The 19,668-nt window shown below is 46.4% G+C and overlaps 1 long non-coding RNA gene across 1 annotated transcript; it reads left to right on the top strand.

Moving 5' to 3' along the window:
- Window positions 1-7,347: 7,347 nt before the first annotated feature.
- Window positions 7,348-12,258, top strand: LOC141981799 (uncharacterized). The gene is made up of 3 exons (XR_012637925.1): window positions 7,348-7,450; window positions 7,659-7,754; window positions 11,837-12,258. It is a non-coding gene; the product is annotated as an uncharacterized LOC141981799 (long non-coding RNA).
- The last annotated feature ends 7,410 nt before the right edge of the window (window positions 12,259-19,668 follow it).

The following is a 19,668-nucleotide window of genomic DNA, read 5'->3' as shown; positions in this document are numbered from 1 at the left end:
CTTTATATGGCATGGGGTCCCAGACTGATGGCAAGCAACCGGCTTCCCCATAGGGTAAGAGGTTTTTAAAATCTGGGCTTCCCTGAGGTTTTTGAACAAAATTGGGGTTAGGTTTACTCTTAAACCCTTCATCCCTTTTAATCTGGGGAGTAGAGGGATTACCCTTCCCTTAGGGCAGTGGTTCCCAAACTTGGTTCGCGGCTCGTTCAGGGTAAGACCCTTGCGGGCCATGAGATGCTTTGTTTATCTGAGCATCCGCAGGTACGGCCGCTCGCAGCTCCTAGTGGCCGCGGTTTGCTGTTCCCAGCCAATGGGAGCTGTGGGAAGGGGCGTGGGCTGGGCCACCGCTTCCCGCAGCTCCCAGTGGCTGGGACCGTGAACCGCGGCCACTGGGAGCTGCGAGCAGCCATACCTTCGGATGCTCAGGTAAACAAAGTGTCTTGTGGCCCGCCAGTGGCTTACCCTGAACAAGCCGCAAACCAAGTTTGGGAACCATGCCTTAGGGCTTCCACCCTTCCTGAGCCCTGGATTCAACATATTAATCAGCTATTTCTGCTGCCTTTAACACTGTGGAAGGTATTTTGTTACAGACAGCTGCTTTGATCTCATTGGTGACTATCCATAATAATTGCTCTTGTATAACCCAATTTAACATCTTATCAAAGTAATTATCAGCACCCACCCCAGTTATCCACTTTTTCACGTAACTGTGCAGCTTATGTTCATAGTCCACATGAGTGATATTGTCAGACATTTTAAGGTTTCTAAACTTTAAGTGATAGGATTCAGGTGTGATTTTAAACCTTTTCAATACAGTTGCTTTAAAGTTCTTATATACCATATATCCTTCACCTCCATTTCATTAAATTCCTGTCTGTCTTTTCCAATCAATCTGGTTAAAAGGACTGGCATCCAATTATTCTCTGGACTCTTGTGGATATCACATGGTCTCTCAAAGGTGGATGGGAATTCCTCAGTGCAGTCAGACACATGATAGATCGGGCAGGCTTTCTCCTATTCTCTGATGTTGAGAGGGGTTGTACTCAGAGGCTGAGGCAGCTGTTCCTTTTGCTTGTCTAGGACTTGGAGCTGGAGCTGCAGTGTGTGGGCTTCTTTCTCAGCTGCTATCAGCTTCATTTGCCTCTTGTGTACTTCCTTTTCAGTTCCAGCATTGGCTAGGCCCCTTTGCTGGGCTCTCTTCTCTGCTTCCTCCGCGTTTTTCTTCTTCCTTATTCAGAATTCCAGCATCTTTATTTCATGCCCATGTTGTTTCTTGGCTGCCAGCATCTGCAACCACATCACTTCTGCTGTAGAGGCATCTGCATTATCTGGGACATGGTGGCGGGGGACTGACTCCGTGCTTTTTGGTCATACTCCATGAGAGTTCCTGATCTGAGTTTTTCTTTTTAAAGGATAACCCACTTTGCAAGCACAAATCCTCAAGGGCTTTTCTGTCAAGATGCTTATATAATTGTGGCTCCCGCACTGTAACTAAGCTTTAACCCTTAAAACTCTCAATATCAAATTTAAATTTTAAATAGCATTGGGTTCTGATCTTAAAGCCCAATTGGTCTGTGGCATATGAATCCTGCAAAGACTATGCCAGTTGTTATGGTGCCTCAGATTTCTGACAGTCTGACCTGAGTTTGGCACTCTTAGTTGTGAGCCACTCCAGGCACCATGACAATCCTCATGTCATAAACACAGAGAAGAAGTTGGATAAAAATAACCAAATGCTCTTGCTGGAAGGTTGCAGTGTAACACTGCTTTTATTCTTAGACTCCAGAATGATAACACACTGTAACCAAAAATAGAGAGAGACAAAGCAGGCTGCTCTTAAGGCAGAGGGTCACAACTCATGCCAACTTAGGCTCATTCTTTTCAGGCTGATTCAGATGGCCCAGATTGTATAGCTTCCCTCACAGTGTCCTAGCCTGCAAGCAGGACCAGGAAAATCCCCCACATTTACTGTGATGGCTTGTCATTTTTTTAACACAGTTTCCAATAGGTGACAGTGATTAAAAACAAGTGATTAACTCACAGTGAATAATTTTCTTGACAAATGTAGCACCTTTCACTGCTGGTAGAACATTTGTGGGAAGGTAGGGATCTCCTTTAAGGATTAGCTCTTCAGATTTACTCAACAAATGTTTTTGTGGAGAGTTTGGTTCTTATAACTCTGTGAATTGACTCTGAGTAGTCTGAGAATATTTCAGACTCTACAGTCAAAACTCTGTCAATATCAGTTCCCTGTGATTGCTGATGCCTGGCACATACTGTTGGATGACTTGTGTGCTGTCCTATGTTGGGGATGGTGTACTGCCCTACGGAGGCAGAATTCCTCCTTGCATTCCCTGGGGCCCAGGTGGAAAATCCCCTGTGCTACACTCCTTCAGGGGGTGCAGCATGCACAGCGGCATGGCAAACTCCCCTGCACTTGGTCCCCTGCTGGCACACGCTCTAGACCTTACCCCTCTCTAGGCCTGCTGCTGTTCCAACTTCCTCCAGGGCTGCATAGCGGAGCATCAGGGAACCACAACAAGTTCCCTGCAGCTGCCACTCTTCCATATGTAACTTTAGCGCCCTCGTGGCCAAGATGGAGTCTGCTCTGCAGGCAACTTTGGCCAAGAGAAGGCACGCGCAGAAATGCAGCAGGAAAAATTCCTTCCACCCCAGGGGCACCTGTTCCAAACCCCCCAGAGTGAACACACACACCCACAGGAAAAGTACAGTGGATATAACAAAGGGAGATGTTTATTTACAGAGGGTTAAGGGAAGACAAACAACAAGGGGAAGTATAGGGGGAGCAGTAGAACAGGGGTGCATCCAAACCAAGGCCCCACAGGCCCAGTGGTAACACAGTCTGAAAGGGCAGACAGAGCAGTGAAATGAAAGAGCAGTGTGTCTGCACACATTGTTCAGGAGTCCTGAGCAAAGACCAGTTTGATGGTGAGTCTTGGGTGCTCCTGGTTGTCTTCGACGCCAGTGAACTTTCCCCAACAAACCCCTCCAGTGCCCTCTTCTGCCAATCTCTGCAAAGCCACACAGAGCAACAACCTCCCCACTTAACTAGCTAGCAGCCTCCCCTCCTTATTCCCAGTGCAGAGTCACAAGCCCCAGTACTCACAGCCCCATGCAGCTCTGGGCGGTAGTGATACTGGGTCCAGCTCCGGCCTGTCCTTCTCGGTCGATTCCTCCCTGGCACAGTGCTCCTCCTGGCTCCTGTCCTGGGGTGTCCCCGATTGGCCGCCCTGTCCTTCCCAGGCTTCAGGCAGGTTCTCTCTGCTTCACTTTGTCCAAGGCCTCCTGGCTGCAGCCCTTCTCTCCCCCCCGCCCCCCCGCCCCCAGCTCCAGAGCTGCACCCCCAAGTTTTCCCTCCTTTCTCTCACTGCTCCCCCTCCCCACTAGGAAAAAGATATAAAGAGGCCATGCTCTCTAAACCCCAAGGGGTTACACTTCTATCTGAGCATGGCTTGGGCACAGTAGATAATTGGGACCGTAAGCTTTATTTGAAGTTGCACTCTTAGGAACAATTCCCCTACCTAGCACCCAGCCTGAATAACTCAGCAAGTTGCTAGGATGCCCATGGGGACAGGAATCCTGTCCTGTATCTCAGCCGTGCAGTGGAAGCACTATTATTAATATAATTATAGGACTCAGAGGCCTCCGATCTGAGATCAGGGTCTATTGTGCTAGGCACTGTGAAAACATAGTGAAAATATGTCCTCTTCCCCAAAGAGCTCACAGGTACAAATGGGTGGAAGAGGGAGAACAGTGTAATGATAACAGGACTTGGGCTGTGTGAATAGCTGATTATTTGGTTCACTGGCCAAAACAAAACATAAACAAACAAACAAAAAGTTTTGGACTGACTCAAAATGAAACTCTTCCAAAATTTTCAGCAAACTGAAAAAGTCAGATTTTTTGTTTAGAAACTTTTGCTCAGCCCAAAATGAACTGTTTGGTTTTGTTTGAATTTGTGAACCTTTTCAAACAAAATGGAGTTTGTTTGGGGGAGTGGCCAGAATTCTTTTTTTTTTAAACAGTTCAGTGAATTCAACATAAATTCCCAGAATGTTTTGGTCAACCCATATCTGTACTTTTCATTAAAAAAAATAAAGTTTCTGCTGAAAAATTTCAACCAGCCCTGAACCCATGTTTTCATGGCAGTCTAGCCATACACAGTGTATCATTTTAATATCTGATCACAAGTTTCGTGCTCTATAAATAAAACCAAATGCAAGCCTGATGTGATACTAATAGGAAAAAGGATAAAATTGCTAATATGTTCTGGAGTTTTTATTTTGATGTGATAGGCCATTTAGAAAAAATCAATATAGATTTTCTGTCGTTTACTTGATCCACTTCCTCTCTCACCAGGGAACTAGTCGGAAGACAAGTTCTACACTCTTGTTTCATAACTGCTGCTGTTCTTAGATGTTTATGTTGCTCCTCTAATAGAAACGCATTGAGTCATTCACTTCAGATTGCTATTACCTATTATTTTCACATCCATTTCTTATTACTCTTAGCAAAGCACCCATTTGGCAATCGTTACCTGAGTCTGTGAGCAAATAATAACAAGATGTCTAGTGTCAGCAAGTAGGACTCATTACATATTGCATGCCCATATGTGTAACTGCATATGAATGGGATCTGTGCGTGCGGTTATACATTTTCAGTATGCAAATGCTGAGTCTTTGTGTGTGTGTGCTGATAGGAGATGTGCACAGGTATAATTTAGGTACCCATATTTGAAAACGTTGTCTTGCAAAATGCATGCTCATCTGTTACATGCACACAGTTCAGTTACAGCGTCTGGTCTACAGAGGCTGAGTGTCCTACAACAACTAGCAAAAGCAGTCACTCCTTTAGCTCAAGAAGCAGATACTCATTATTTTGGCACTGGAGTCCTCAAGTCAATGCTGGTGCTGATGCATGACGACCATCGTTACAAGAGCTGGTCAAAAACTTTCCATTGAAAGGATTGGGTTTGGTTTTTTTGGCAGAATCACAATGTCTGTATGAATGTGTCAATTCTGATGATACTTTGTTCTAAAAAAATATTCAGATGAAGCATTTTGATTATGTCAAAACATTCCAGTCTGACATTTTCAGAAGAGGATGTTTCATTTTGTTGTCATGACAACTTTTTTGTGTTGAATATTTTTAAACAGAATGGAAGATAAAATGTAGAAATCGAAATGAAGCACTTCAGTTTTATCACAAGAAACCCCCAAATGAAATTTTTTCAAAAATTCCCTTTTGCAGGACACTTCAGAATGTTTTGTTTTCAGTCCGGTCTGGGTGCTGAGGAAGGCAGAATGCTTGGCGATTCTGGGGGAAAGTACCTTTTAGAGATGTAGAAAGTGCGCCTTCAATCACCCACCTGTAACCCACTAGCTCTGTGTGAGAAGTATCTTTGGGCACTCAGCCATCCACACTTGCCCTCTTTAATATATATAATGCCTTTGGTCACACCAACACTTCTCTGCACCTTAAAATCAAGAGGTGTGAGTCCTGGAATTCTGCCTGTCCCCTGAGTATCAGGGTGTGTGTGTGTTTTTATACTTGCCCGGTATATGGTCTCTTATTTAACTCTAAAGTTAAAAAAAAGAAACCGTGTCAGTTGAACCTTTGCTCCAAAAGGTAAATAAAAAGGATTTTATCGTAAACTGTAAATCAAACCATTTGTGCATTGCTAATTCAGATTGTCATGCCTACTATTTATTATATATCTTGTGGTTTCCCCACTAACTTGCTGTTAATTCAGTGAGACAAACTTACTAGGGGACTGTTACAGTACTAATGTAATTACAATCCCATAAATCATATTTGCACAGTGCTTGGCTTTCCATCCCCTTTCAGTTTGTTCCTGATGCATTAGGGCATGTTTTACTCAAGATGAGAGATTGTTTTTACAGGTTTGCTTCACAAAACAAACGCAACCACGAAAAGCATGTTCAAATCATATGATGACTCTAGCATAAAACCACAAAAGCAAGGGATTTCAGAGTTGTTATTGCTGAATTGCCATTACCTGTCTACAGTGCAGGTAAGGAAACTGTGAAATTGTAATACAGTAGCATTAGCATGTACCCCAACTGTAGACAGTGATGATCAAGGGCTATGCTGACTTACTCCTTGCCCGACCCCATTGTTACCAGTGGAAGGAATAGAGTGTAAGTCAGTATGGCCCTCAGGGATATATTCTGGCTGTTAAGTCAGAGACTGCATTGCAGGCATTCAGCGAATCTCCAGACACATTCTAGCTGACTCAGCCAGAATTCCTCTAGGGGGCTGAGGAGTGCATAACTGGAGCAGGAGCCCCACCAGCCTTCCCCAGAATGCCCTGTACACTCCTCCATGTGCCAGCTGAGCTCTACCGGCCAGAGCAGAAGGGAGATGGGCTATGGCAATAGATTTGCCCTCACCCCCTTCTATATTCTTTCAGGATTCTATCATCAGTGGCAGCACAGGACTCAGGTTACCAGATAGGAAGTGTGAAAAATCGGGACAGAGGGTGGGGGGTAATAGGAGCCTATATAAGAAAAAGCCCCAAATATTGGGACTGTCCCTATAAAATCGGGACATCTGGTCACCCTACACAGGAGTCATACAATCCTTGGAGATTGTGGCAGGAAAGACAGGTGGAATGAGTGCTTATGGAGACCCCCACACACACACGCCACACCCACTCAGGGCCAGAGGAGTCCCATAAATGCTACAGTAAATGGTACTCTTTTCACAGCATAAGCACACTTTTTTGTGCCCATTGTGTCTTGACTGGTAGCTAAGGCCCTGATCCAGTGAATCATTTAAGCAGGTGCTTAAGTCCATCCCTATTCAGCAATGCACACACTTAAAATTAAGTGCTTTGCTGAATCAGGGGCCCTTGAACATTCCCTCCCCCACCCATCACTAGGAGAAGCCTGTATTACCTTGTTTTTTTCAGATCCACAGGCTCATTTGATTGCACTGGTTTTCTGTGGTCTAATTTACTTTCTCTGTGCTATTACTGTCGACTGACTGTGTATATTTAGAAAAAAAATTTAAACAAGTACTATTTATTTTAAAGACTGTAATGGCCCTTTTGGAGCGAAGCCATTATGTAGATTTTTTATATATACTTTATAACATATATCAATCCTTATTAGAGCTCATGCCATAAATACAACTGTACAAATACAGCGCTGAAGCCTGCAAACACTTGCCCCCTAAAACAGATCAGATTCACTAGGTACACTATGGTTGCTTTGCACTGCTCCAGCAACACAAAACAGCTGTAAAGCCAGCTTAACCGCCCAGTTGGTTTCACGGCTTTTGATGCCAGATCTGCATGAAGCAGTCAGAGCCAACATGTGAAGCTGGACCAGTGAATTTAATATGAAGCTAAAAGGCTGCAAAATACGGAAAATAACCCAGGTGCTTCAGTTACAAGAATACAAAGGTAGTGGAAACAAATAAAATTGTTTTCTTTCTGTATTTGTACAATTTAAATGAGAGCCTGCCAAATGGATTGCTTTAAAAAAACTGATAAAAATAGTCATTCCTCATTCATGTGAAGACAAATTCTCTTTGAATCAACTCTTATCTTTGCAGGTTGCATTAAACAGAATTCAGATATGATTTATTGTTATTATTATTTATTATGGTAGTGCCTAAGAGCTCCAGTCATGGACCAGAACACCATTGTGCAAGGTGCTGTACAAAGAGGAAAAAAAAGACAGTTCATATACCAAAGAGCTTACAGTGTAAGTAATTACCCAGGGGGGTGTGTGTGTGTGTGTGTATAACTCTCTTTGTAAAGATGTTCGGGAATATTTTAATAGGGATGGAATGTAAAATTTTAAAAGCAAAATTACTTTTTTGTGCTGTGAAATGAAATCAGACCCTTTGCCTGGAATAAGAAGGTTTTAGGGATAGCTACGTCTACAGTACAGTCAAAGGTATAATTTGCAGTGTGGGTAAGCAAACCCACTCTAGCTTTAATCTAGCCAGCAGGGAGTATGGTTATAAATAGCAGTGAGCCTGCATCAAGATGGGCTTCAGCACATGCTAAGAACATAGGAATATGTATCCAGGGGTCCAGGCAGGATTGTACTGATCATACAGATGCCCCTGCCACCGTGGCTTCACTGCCATTTTAAACCATGCTAGGTAGATTGAAGCTAACAAGGATACATCTACCCAAGCTGCAATCACCTTTTCAACTGCAGTGTAGACACACCCTTAGTATAGTCACCTTAATGGAGCCACACTGATTTACACCAGCTGAGGATCTGTCTCCATATGCTTAGCTATTGCATTCTTTTTCCCCTGTTCACACACTGACACTACCCGTCCCCATTCACCTGCCACACACACCCTGGCGTTGTCTCTGATTAAAAGATTTTGATATTTTGCTATTGATGCTTAATACAGGCTTCTAAACACAGTCAGCAAAGCTTCAGTTTTTAATCTCTGTGAATTCATGCACTCTCTCATGCTCTTCTTGAGTGTGAGCAACATGTGTGACTGAAGGGATCCCCCTACTAGTTGGATGAATGAACCTTTTCCTTGAGCTCAACTGCTGGAGATATTGTTTTAAAGCCAGAAATCCTGGATGCTCTGTCCCCGTTATTGCTGCTCTACGGAGACAGGGACATGGTTGTTGTTTTTTTCTTGTCTCTCTAAATCTCAACAAATTTACTCAGTTCCCTTTATAAGACCCTGTTACTGCACTATATCTCTGTGATATAAGGCTGCCTTGTACCTTCACTCACAACTTGGTAGCAAAGCTAGAAAGGGCTTGAATGATTTTAGAGCGAAGGTAAAATATTTTATTTACCCACCAGTGCTATCCGAAGAAGCCACACTGATGTCACTTTGTCTGATACAGTTCCTGAAAACAGTGCTTCCCAGGTGTGTTGTTATCGCATCAGACTCATTGAATAGCTGATGCAATGCAGGCATTCCGGGAACTAGCACTTTCAGGGGTGGTACTTAGGGAAGGGTGCCATGGGCATCCGTTTGTTTGATTATTGTAACTTTGTCCTTCCTGCCCCCAATGTGCTTTCAGCTCAAAGAATCTTCTTGTGTCTCTCTGGCCATATTACTGCTGAAACCCGACACTGGCTGCCTTTGCCTCCGCACATCAAGTTCAAGATCCTGCTGCTCCCCTTCAGTGTACTGCAGAGCTTCAGCCCTGCCTATAGCTCAACTCTCATTCCATTCCATGCCCCCTCAAGCCCTACATGGCACCCAGTCTTCTCTCTTGAGAGCTGCTTCTGTCTGCTTTCCCTTCCTCCCCATTAAGACAAAAACAAATGTGAAATTAATATGCCAGGCCAGGCATATTATGCGCCTTTGCCAGGCGCAAAGTAGGAAGCGGCTCCTCCCCCTGTTGCAAAACTGGGTTCTTTGGCATTGAGAGTCCCAGGACAGAGTGACAATGGGAACAGTGTAAGACTGTGTACAGTATTGCCTGTGGCACCCATGTTTTGAAGGAGATGACTGAGTTCTGCACCTGTGTGGTCGTGGAACTGCTGAGGCCTGATGTCCTGGAAAACTTTGCTATCCATATTGGATATTAACCCTACTCAGTTTGCTCAAGGTCTCCTGGCCAGCACCCAGCTGTAGGACTATCCTAATGGTTACTGGTGTAACCCATCCTGACACACTCTGGGATTGGAGATAGGTGTGAGGTGAGTCACAACTCTGTCATCAGTCAGTTTAATGAGAAGGAAACATGAATAAAGTCTTTATAAGATGGGTTTCAATCACCTTTTGATCAGCTGGCAAGAGCAAGTGGGACAAAGGCCCACTTTTGTCAAAAAGTGGGGTGTGGAGGAACATGTGGGGGAGGGGGTAAGTGGTGATACCAGCCCCGCCTGGGGAGTGGGGGGAAGGGCTTGGGTGGGGGCCAGGCAGGGCTCAGGCGAGCAGCGATGCCAGCCCTGCGTGGGGATGGTGGCTCGGGCGAGTGGCTCAGGCTAGCCCCAGAGGGGGTCTCATTTTCCCTTTGGGGAATATGGTCACCCTAGACTAAACTATCTCCTGTTTGTCAGAAAGTGTTAAATTGTCTTGTCACACACCAAGAGGAGACACTTTGACCTAGAAAATTAGATAAGATGCTTCAGTCTGTGCTAAGTAGTTTCTGCTCATAACAATTTCAAAATAGTAAAATAGAGTATTTCAGGTATTATATTATGTCAAAATCTGATATAACTCAATGTGATAGGACACCTCATATTATGCACTGCTACTAGTGACACTCTCAAACGGATCCTCACAGCTCCTACCACCATGAGGCAGGCAGGAGAGGATTGTTATCCTTACTTGACAGAGGGAGAAACTAAGACTGAGAAAGGTGAAGTAACTTGTCTTAGGTCACACAGCCAGTCAGTAGCAGGGTTTGGAATAGGATTGGGAGTCCTCACTTTCAAACTAGCTGTCACATCTTGAATTTCATACATTGAGTGATCAGAATAAAGTGCTCTCAAATGAGCTACAGACCAACAATTGTTCACAGTCATTATTCAGCAAGTCTTTTGGAAGAACTAGAACATTAGAGAGAATCATGAACTGCTCAGAGACAATTATTGGAGAGAAGCAGCAAGATCAATCAAATACGTGATTGGTTATGAGGTGTATGCTTGGTCTTAAAAGAGAACAAATGGACTTGAATCTCCTCCCTGTCAATACCCCCTTGCCTGGCCAATCAGCATTGAGACTCTGAGAGGTGAGAGGTTGAGGGGTCTCACTAGATGTCCCAAATGATGGCCCAGGTCACCACTGAAGGGGATCACTCTCAGAGCACTATTCCAGCCCCACCTCTTTGTGCGGGCCTCCCACAATCAGAGCAAACCCGCTGGAGGGAGAGAAGCAGGTAAAATGGAAAAAGGAAGCATGAGAAGAGGAGAAAGGAGGGCAGGAAAGAGGAAAAGGGAAACCAAAAAGGACAAACCCCAATGTCCCCAATGATTCTAAGGGACAAAGTCCTAGGCAAGAAAGCAAATTCTGCCACCTTAACCTAGTGTTTTCTGTGCCTAGAATTCAGCCAGCATCAGATGGATCAGATTGAACAGGTTCCTAACATTGCTGAGGCTCTTACCTTCTAAACAGGGACATTCATTTTCTAGCAATATCAGTAACAGAAAAGGAGAAAGTTCCAAAGAGGTTCCTCCTCACGTTCACTTATGTGAATCCTACTTCTCTCTCAATCCCCAAGGAGAGCTCTTGAGAAGCCACAGGCATCTCGGAGGTTGCCCTGTCCTGCCGGGCTGATGTCAGGGTCTCTCTGTGAGGTCACCGCCTCCCTATCACCTTTTACCAACAGCATGATGCTTTGTCCCTCAAGTACCTAGCACAGGATGTTACTGGAGACGATGGCAACAACTTGATGTAAGCTTTATTCCATCAAATATTTATTGTGTCAAAACTGGCCCCAGTGCCCAGTTAGCATTGGGCTGTAGTATAATGGACTGTGCAGGCAGTTGCTATTCTTTATTCTCTCTCCTTATTAATTTGGCTATGCATAAGGACAGTTCTACTTTAAGCTATACTTACAAAACAACATGACAGCAATCAAATATTTAAGCTTGAGATGTGCATAATTTACACACCTTGAAGCATTTATAAGCCAAACTGGTTTCTCATGCGTATATGCATATACACATAGGTATCTGTGACTGTACTTTTGTTTGCGTTAAATGATGTGTTTTGATTGTGCCTTGTTTGCCAAGCGAATCTGACCATGCTGCATCTGTGATCTGTTCTCATCATTATTTCCCATCTCACCAATCTTTGTGTCATCTGCAAACTTTGTTGGTAATTATTTTGTATTTTCTTCCAGGTCATTGAATATTGAAAAATATCGAATAGCACTGGGCAAAGAACCAACCCCTTCAGAATTCCAATGGAATAACCCTCCCTCATTGATGACTCTTTATTAGATCTATCTGCACACACGTACACAAATGAGGGGTCTATTGGAATTTTCACCTTTGACTTCACTGGGAGCAAGGTTGGGCACTATAAGGTTGCATCTGACTGAGTTATTGCTCATTCAATTTAACAGGAACTTTTCTCACTCAAGCAGAGTTTTGCTACCTAGTTGCAAAGGAAGATGATTCTAATCATAAACTGTATGCAATACCAGAGAAGTACTCATCTGTGAATTCTGAACCCACTCCCAATTCCCTATTATTATTGCTGAGAACACCCAGCCTCTGTCACTGGAAGAGCAAAGACACCACTCCAGATATTGTTGAAAATGTACCAAGCAGCACTATGTCCAGCAAAGTAATACAACCATCAATTTGGCTTCATATGTACTTTGTCTTAGTAAATCATTGGGCCAATAACCTTGACAAGGCCAATGTATTTTCCTTATTGAATTCAACTAAAGCAATGTCTAAGGCAGGGGTTCTCAAACTTTTTTTGCTGGACCCCCTTTGAAAATATTTCAGGGTGTGACGAACCCCCCCAAAGGGATAGCAAATTACTGTATATATTCATAGGAGCATTAAATGAAGCATGTATTCATTATCCCTGCCGTCAAAGGCTCTGAAGTCTCTCAGAAAGCGTAAATCAACAGCTGTCAGGAACAAATACATGGACATTTAAGAAACATGTTTTCTGGAAAAAAAATAGACAACGGGCTACAGTTTGGGAAGCTGGAAGCCTTTTTCAATGATTGTAGCAATAATCATAACATTGTCCAATTTCTGGTAATAATCATAACATTGGCCAAGGATTGTGGCTTTAGATGCAACTATGTACAAACAAGTAAATGGATACTTAATGTGAGGGATGCTGATGTTTGTTAGGGGTGCTGATGTTTGTTAGGGGTACCATACATCTGGGTTTTCCTGGACCTGACCTCTTTTTTGGTCCTCTGATCTCCATCCAGGCAGATATTTGTATTATGAAAAACCTTCCTGAGAATCTACGACCACTTCCGTTGAAGTTGTGGGAAACGATCTGCCAAGAACTACTGGCTGTGTTGGACCTCGGGGTTGTAGAGGAATCCCCTAGTGCAGCGTTTCTCAAACTGGGGGTCCCGACCCAAAAGAGGGTGGCAAGGCTAGTGCAGGAGGGTCATGAGTAGGGTCACCATATGTTCAGGTTTTCCTAGCTATTATGTCTTCTTTAGTCCTCCGATCTCCGTCCAGGTGGATTTTGGAAATATGAACAAATTTCCATGATTTTTCCTTGTCTTTAGAGCTGGGTAGCTGGAGAGTGGCAGCTGCTCTCTGCTGCCCAGCTTGGAAAGCAGTGCAGCTGCCAGCAATGGTGCAGACGGAAGTGTGGCAATACCATACCATGCCACCCTTCCTTCCGTTCTGCTGCTTGCAGTAGCGCTGCCAACCGAACCGGGTGCCCAGCCAGTGGCCGCCACTCCCCGGCCATCCATCTCAAGGAGGAAGGGGTTTGGGGCTCTAACTCCCCAAGCCAGCCAGGGGCGCTGTGGTTACTGCTCAGTAGAACCGGGCAGAGCCCTGGCTTGAAGTCCCAACTCCTTCCCCTGTCCCTGGAGGAAGAAGGGCCCAACATAGAATTGCACTGACTGCCCTGACCAAGGATGGCCAACCGGGGTGCAGGCTAGCAAATGGATCTTCCAGTCTCTGCTTTCCAGTTCTCCCCTGCACTAAGGTAAAATTGCCCCCCATCCCTCCTCATTGTGCTCACCTCCAAGATGTATTGGAGCCTGTGTCTGTTTGGGGACTCTGCCAGCAGGTTCCCTAGCATGGGATCCAGGAGGTTTGCCAAGACCTTGTGAAGAGCCTGCAAAGGAAGGGAGAGCCATGAGTCACAGTTAGGAAAACTAGGGAAACTTCTCCTCCCTGTCACTGGCCCCCTGCTCGGCCAATCAGAATTGAGACTCTGAGGGGTGGGAGGCTGAGGGGTCTCACCAGATGTCCCAAATGATGGCCCAGGTGACCACTGGAGTGGATCACTCTCAGAGCACTATTCCAGCCCCACCTCTTTGCCTTGGTCTACACTAGGACTTTAGGTCGAATTTAGCAGCGTTAAATCGATGTAAACCTGCACCCATCCACACGATGAAGCCCTTTATTTCGACTTAAAGGGCTCTTAAAATCGATTTCCGTACTCCACCCCTGACAAGTGGATTAGCGCTTAAATCGGCCTTGCCGGGTCGAATTTGGGGGTACTGTGGACACAATTCGATGGTATTGGCCTCCGGGAGCTATCCCAGAGTGCTCCATTGTGACCGCTCTGGACAGCACTCTCAACTCAGATGCACTGGCCAGGTAGACAGGAAAAGAACCGCGAACTTTTGAATCTCATTTCCTGTTTGGCCAGCGTGGCAAGCTGCAGGTGACCATGCAGAGCTCATCAGCAGAGGTGACCATGATGGAGTCCCAGAATCGCAAAAGAGCTCCAGCATGGACTGAACGGGAGGTACGGGATCTGATCGCTATATGGGGAGAGGAATCCGTGCTATCAGAACTCCGTTCCAGTTTTCGAAATGCCAAAACCTTTGTCAAAATCTCCCAGGGCATGAAGGACAGAGGCCATAACAGGGATCCGAAGCAGTGCCGCGTGAAACTTAAGGAGCTGAGGCAAGCCTACCAGAAAAGCAGAGGGGCGAATGGCCCCTCCGGGTCAGAGCCCCAAACATGCCGCTTCTATGATGAGCTGCATGCCATTTTAGGGGGTTCAGCCACCACTACCCCAGCCGTGTTGTTTGACTCCTTCAATGGAGATGGAGGCAACACGGAAGCAGGTTTTGGGGACGAAGAAGATGATGATGATAATGATGAGGTTGTAGATAGCTCACAGCAAGCAAGTGGAGAAACCGGTTTTCCCGACAGCCAGGAACTGTTTCTCACCCTGGACCTGGAGCCAGTACCCCCCGAACCCACCCAAGGCTGCCTCCTGGACCCGGCAGGCGGAGAAGGGACCTCCGGTGAGTGTACCTTTTAAAATACTATACATGGTTTAAAAGCAAGCATGTGAAAGGATTAATTTGCCCTGGCATTCGCGGCTCTCCTGGATGTACTCCCAAAGCCTTTGCAAAAAGTTTCTGGGGAGGGCAGCCTTATTGCGTCCTTCATGGTAGGACACTTTACCACTCCAGGCCAGTAACACGTACTCGGGAATCATTGTACAACAAAGCATTGCAGTGTATGTTTGCTGGCGTTCAAACAACATCCGTTCTTTATCTCTCTGTGTTATCCTCAGGAGAGTGAGATATCATTCATGGTCTCCTGGTTGAAATAGGGTGCTTTTCTCCAGGGGACATTCAGAGGAGCCCATTCCTGCTGAGCTGTTTGCCTGCGGCTGAACAGAAATGTTCCCCGCTGTTAGCCACGGGGAGGGGGAGGGTTGAGGGGGTAGCCACGCGGTGGGGGGAGGCAAAATGTGACCTTGTAACGAAAGCACATGTGCTATGTATGTAATGTTAACAGCAAGGTTTACCCTGAAAGACTGTAGCCACTGTTTTATAAAATGTGTCTTTTTAAATACCGCTGTCCCTTTTTTTTTCTCCACCAGCTGCATGTGTTTCAATGATCACAGGATCTTCTCCTTCCCAGAGGCTAGTGAAGATTAGAAAGAAAAAAAAACACACTCGTGATGAAATGTTCTCTGAGCTCATGCTGTCCTCCCACACTGACAGAGCACAGACGAATGCGTGGAGGCAAATAATGTCAGAGTGCAGGAAAGCACAAAATGACCGGGAGGAGAGGTGGCGGGCTGAAGAGAGTAAGTGGCGGGCTGAAGAGAGTAAGTGGTGGGCTGAAGACAGGGCTGAAGCTCAAATGTGGCGGCAGCGTGATGAGAGGAGGCAGGATTCAATGCTGAGGCTGCTGGAGGACCAAACCAGTATGCTCCAGTGTATGGTTGAGCTGCAGCAAAGGCAGCTGGAGCACAGACTGCCACTACAGTCCCTGTGTAACCAACCGCCCTCCTCCCCAAGTTCCATAGCCTCCACACCCAGACGCCCAAGAACGCGGTGGAGGGGCCACTGGCCAACCAGCCACTCCGCCACAGAGGATTGCCCAAAAAAAAGAAGACTGGCATTCAATAAATTTTAAAGTTGTAAACTTTTAAAGTGCTGTGTGGCATTTTCCTTCCCTCCTCCACCACCCCTCCTGGGCTACCTTGGTAGTCGTCCCCCTATTTGTGTGATGAATGAATAAAGAATGCATGAATGTGAAGCAACAATGACTTTATTGCCTCTGCAAGCAATGATTAAAGGGAGGAGGGGAGGGTGGTTAGCTTGCAGGGAAGTAGAGTGAACCAAAGGGCGGCAGGTTTCATCAAGGAGAAACAAAGAGAACTTTCACACTGTAGCCTGGCCAGTCATGAAACTGGTTTTCAAAGCTTCTCTGATGCGTACCGCGCCCTCCTGTGCTCTTCTAACCGCCCTGGTGTCTGGCTGCGCGTAACCAGCAGCCAGGCGATTTGCCTCAACCTCCCACCCCGCCATAAACGTCTCCCCCTTACTCTCACAGATATTGTGGAGCACACAGCAAGCAGTAATAACAGTGGGAATATTGGTTTCGCTGAGGTCTAAGCGAGTCAGTAAACTGCGCCAGCGCGCCTTTAAACGTCCAAATGCACATTCTACCACCATTCTGCACTTGCTCAGCCTGTAGTTGAACAGCTCCTGACTACTGTCCAGGCTGCCTGTGTACGGCTTCATGAGCCATGGCATTAAGGGGTAGGCTGGGTCCCCAAGGATACATATAGGCATTTCAACGTCCCCAACAGTTATTTTCTGGTCTGGGAATAAAGTCCCTTCCTGCAGCTTTTGAAACAGACCAGAGTTCCTGAAGATGCGAGCGTCATGTACCTTTCCCGGCCATCCCACATTGATGTTGGTGAAACGTCCCTTGTGATCCACCAGAGCTTGCAGCATTATTGAAAAGTACCCCTTGCGGTTTATGTACTCGCCGGCTTGGTGCTCCGGTGCCAAGATAGGGATATGGGTTCCGTCTATGGCCACACCACAGTTAGGGAATCCCATTGCAGCAAAGCCATCCACTATGACCTGCACATTTCCCAGGGTCACTACCCTTGATATCAGTAGATCTTTGATTGCGTGGGCTACTTGCATCACAGCAGCCCCAACAGTAGATTTGCCCACTCCAAATTGATTCCCAACTGACCGGTAGCTGTCTGGCGTTGCAAGCTTCCACAGGGCTATCGCCACTCGCTTCTCAACTGTGAGGGCTGCTCTCATCTTGGTATTCATGCGCTTCAGGGCAGGGGAAAGCAAGTCACAAAGTTCCATGAAAGGGCACTTACGCATGCGAAAGTTTCGCAGCCACTGGGAATCGTCCCAGACCTGCAACACTATGCGGTCCCACCAGTCTGTGCTTGTTTCCCGAGCCCAGAATCGGCATTCCACAGCATGAACCTGCCCCATTAGCACCATGATGCATGCATTGGCAGGGCCCACGCTTTCAGAGAAATCTGTGTCCATGTCCTGATCACTCACGTGACCGCGCTGACGTCGCCTCCTCGCCTGGTATCGCTCTGCCAGGTTCTGGTGCTGCATATACTGCTGGATAATGCATGTGGTGTTTAATGTGCTCCTAATTGCCAAAGTGAGCTGAGCGGCCTCCTTGCTGGCCTTGGTATGGCGTCCGCACAGAAAAAAGGCACGGAACGATTGTCTGCCGTTGCTCTGATGGAGGGAGGGGCGACTGACGACACGGCTTACAGGGTTGGCTTCAGGGAGCTAAAATCAACAAAGGGGGTGGCTTTACATCAAGGAGTATTTCAGGCAGGACTTCACGGAGGGTTCCAATAAGAAATGGTGCACCTAAGTTATTGTTCTTATTGGAACAAGGAGGTTAGTCTGGCCTCTGATTGATACATGGCTAGATTTACCTCGCTGCACCTTCTCTGTGAGTGACTGCAGTGTGACCTAGAGGAATGAGTCCCCTAGACAGGGGAGGGGGGGAAGCAAATGAGTACAAAACAAATCTGGTCTATTTCTTGTTTTGATCCACTCCATCTATCTTTTACATCTTTGGCTGGCAGCAGACGGTGCAGAAGGACTGCATGCCATCCACATCTCATGGCTGCTCGGCAGAAGATGGTGCAATACGACTGCTAGCCATCCTCATCTCTTGCCTGCCCGGCAGAAGATGGTACAGTACGACTGCTAGCAATCCGTATCGCCTGCCTGCTCGCCATAAGACGGTTCAATAGGACTGACTGCAGGACTAAAGAGAATGACCTGGTCAGGTCACTCCAAATTTAGTCCCTGCGCCCATGTCTGCCCAGGCGCTCCTGGCCGACGTGGCCAGGAGCACCTTGGACATGACGATGACGGCTACCAGTCGTATTACAGCATCTGCTGCCAGAAGGCAATGGGTTGCTGCGCCTGTGTAGCAATACAGTACCGCGTCTGCCAGCACCCAGGAGACATACGGTGACGGTTACCTGAGCGGGCTCCATGCTTGCCGTGGTATGGCGTCTGCACAGGTAACTCAGGAAAAAAGGCGCGAAATGATTGTCTGCCCTTGCTTTCACGGAGGGAGGGAGGGAACGGGGGCCTGACGATATGTACCCAGAACCACCCGCGACAATGTTTTAGCTCCATCAGGCATTGGGATCTCAACCCAGAATTCCAATGGGCAGCGGAGACTGTGGGAACTGTGGGATAGCTACCCACAGTGCAACACTCCGGAAGTTGACGTTTGCCTCAGTACTGTGGAAGCACTCCACCAAGTTAATGCACTTAGAGCATTTTCTGTGGGGACACACACACTTGAATATATAAAACCGATTTCTAAAAAACCGACTTCTATAAATTCGACCTAATTCCGTAGTGTAGACATACCCTTTGTGAGGGCCTCCCACAATGAGAGCAAACCCCCCTGACACTTATACACCTCCTTTGTGGAGGGAGAGAAGCAGGGAAAATGGAAAAAAAGAAGCATGAGAAGAAGAGAAAGGCGGGAGGGAAAGAGGAAAACGGAAACCAAAAAGGACAAACCCCAAATGTCCCCAGTGATTCTAAGGGACAAAGTCCTAGGTAGGAAAGCAAATTCTGCCACCTTAACCTAGAATTTTCTGTGCCTAGAATTCAGCCAGTACCAGGTGGATCAGACTGAACAGGTTCTAAACCTCTCTGAGACTCTTACCTTCTGAGCAGGGACTACAAAATTGGCAGTAGGAAAGGAGAAAACTCCAAAGAGGTTCCTCCTCACGCTCACATATGTGAATCCTAACTCTCTTTCAGCCCTCAAGGACAGACCTTGAGAAGGAGACTTGCTCCAGCAAAGCCATGGGGGTCTCTGAGGTTGCTCCTGCTCTGCACCTCTGTCCTGCTTGGCTGATATCAGGGTCTCTCTGTGAGGTCACTGTCTTCCCACCACCTTTGCCCAGTAGGCCGAGGTCCTGCAAAAGACCTTTGTGATGTCGCTGCCATACCAACCTCTTCCCTGCAAGGCTGATGTCCTGCCCTGGCCAGCCTCTTTCAGTGTGTGAGCTGCTTCCCTGCATCACCCCACTTAACTACTGCTGAGTCTGGGGATCAAGCAGTCTACACAGAAAAGCATCGGCGTCTTCTCCCCTTGCCACACTCAGTTTTTCATAAATTAGTAGACTTTAAGGCCAGAAGGAACCATTAGAGCATCTAATCTGATCCCCTGCATATCCAAGTCCTCCTGTATATCACAATAGGCAGGTTTTGATCAA

Source organism: Natator depressus, chromosome 2 (genome assembly GCF_965152275.1).
Source record: "Natator depressus isolate rNatDep1 chromosome 2, rNatDep2.hap1, whole genome shotgun sequence".
Taxonomy (NCBI): domain Eukaryota; kingdom Metazoa; phylum Chordata; order Testudines; family Cheloniidae; genus Natator; species Natator depressus.
This window is presented reverse-complemented; position numbering and strand designations above follow the sequence as displayed.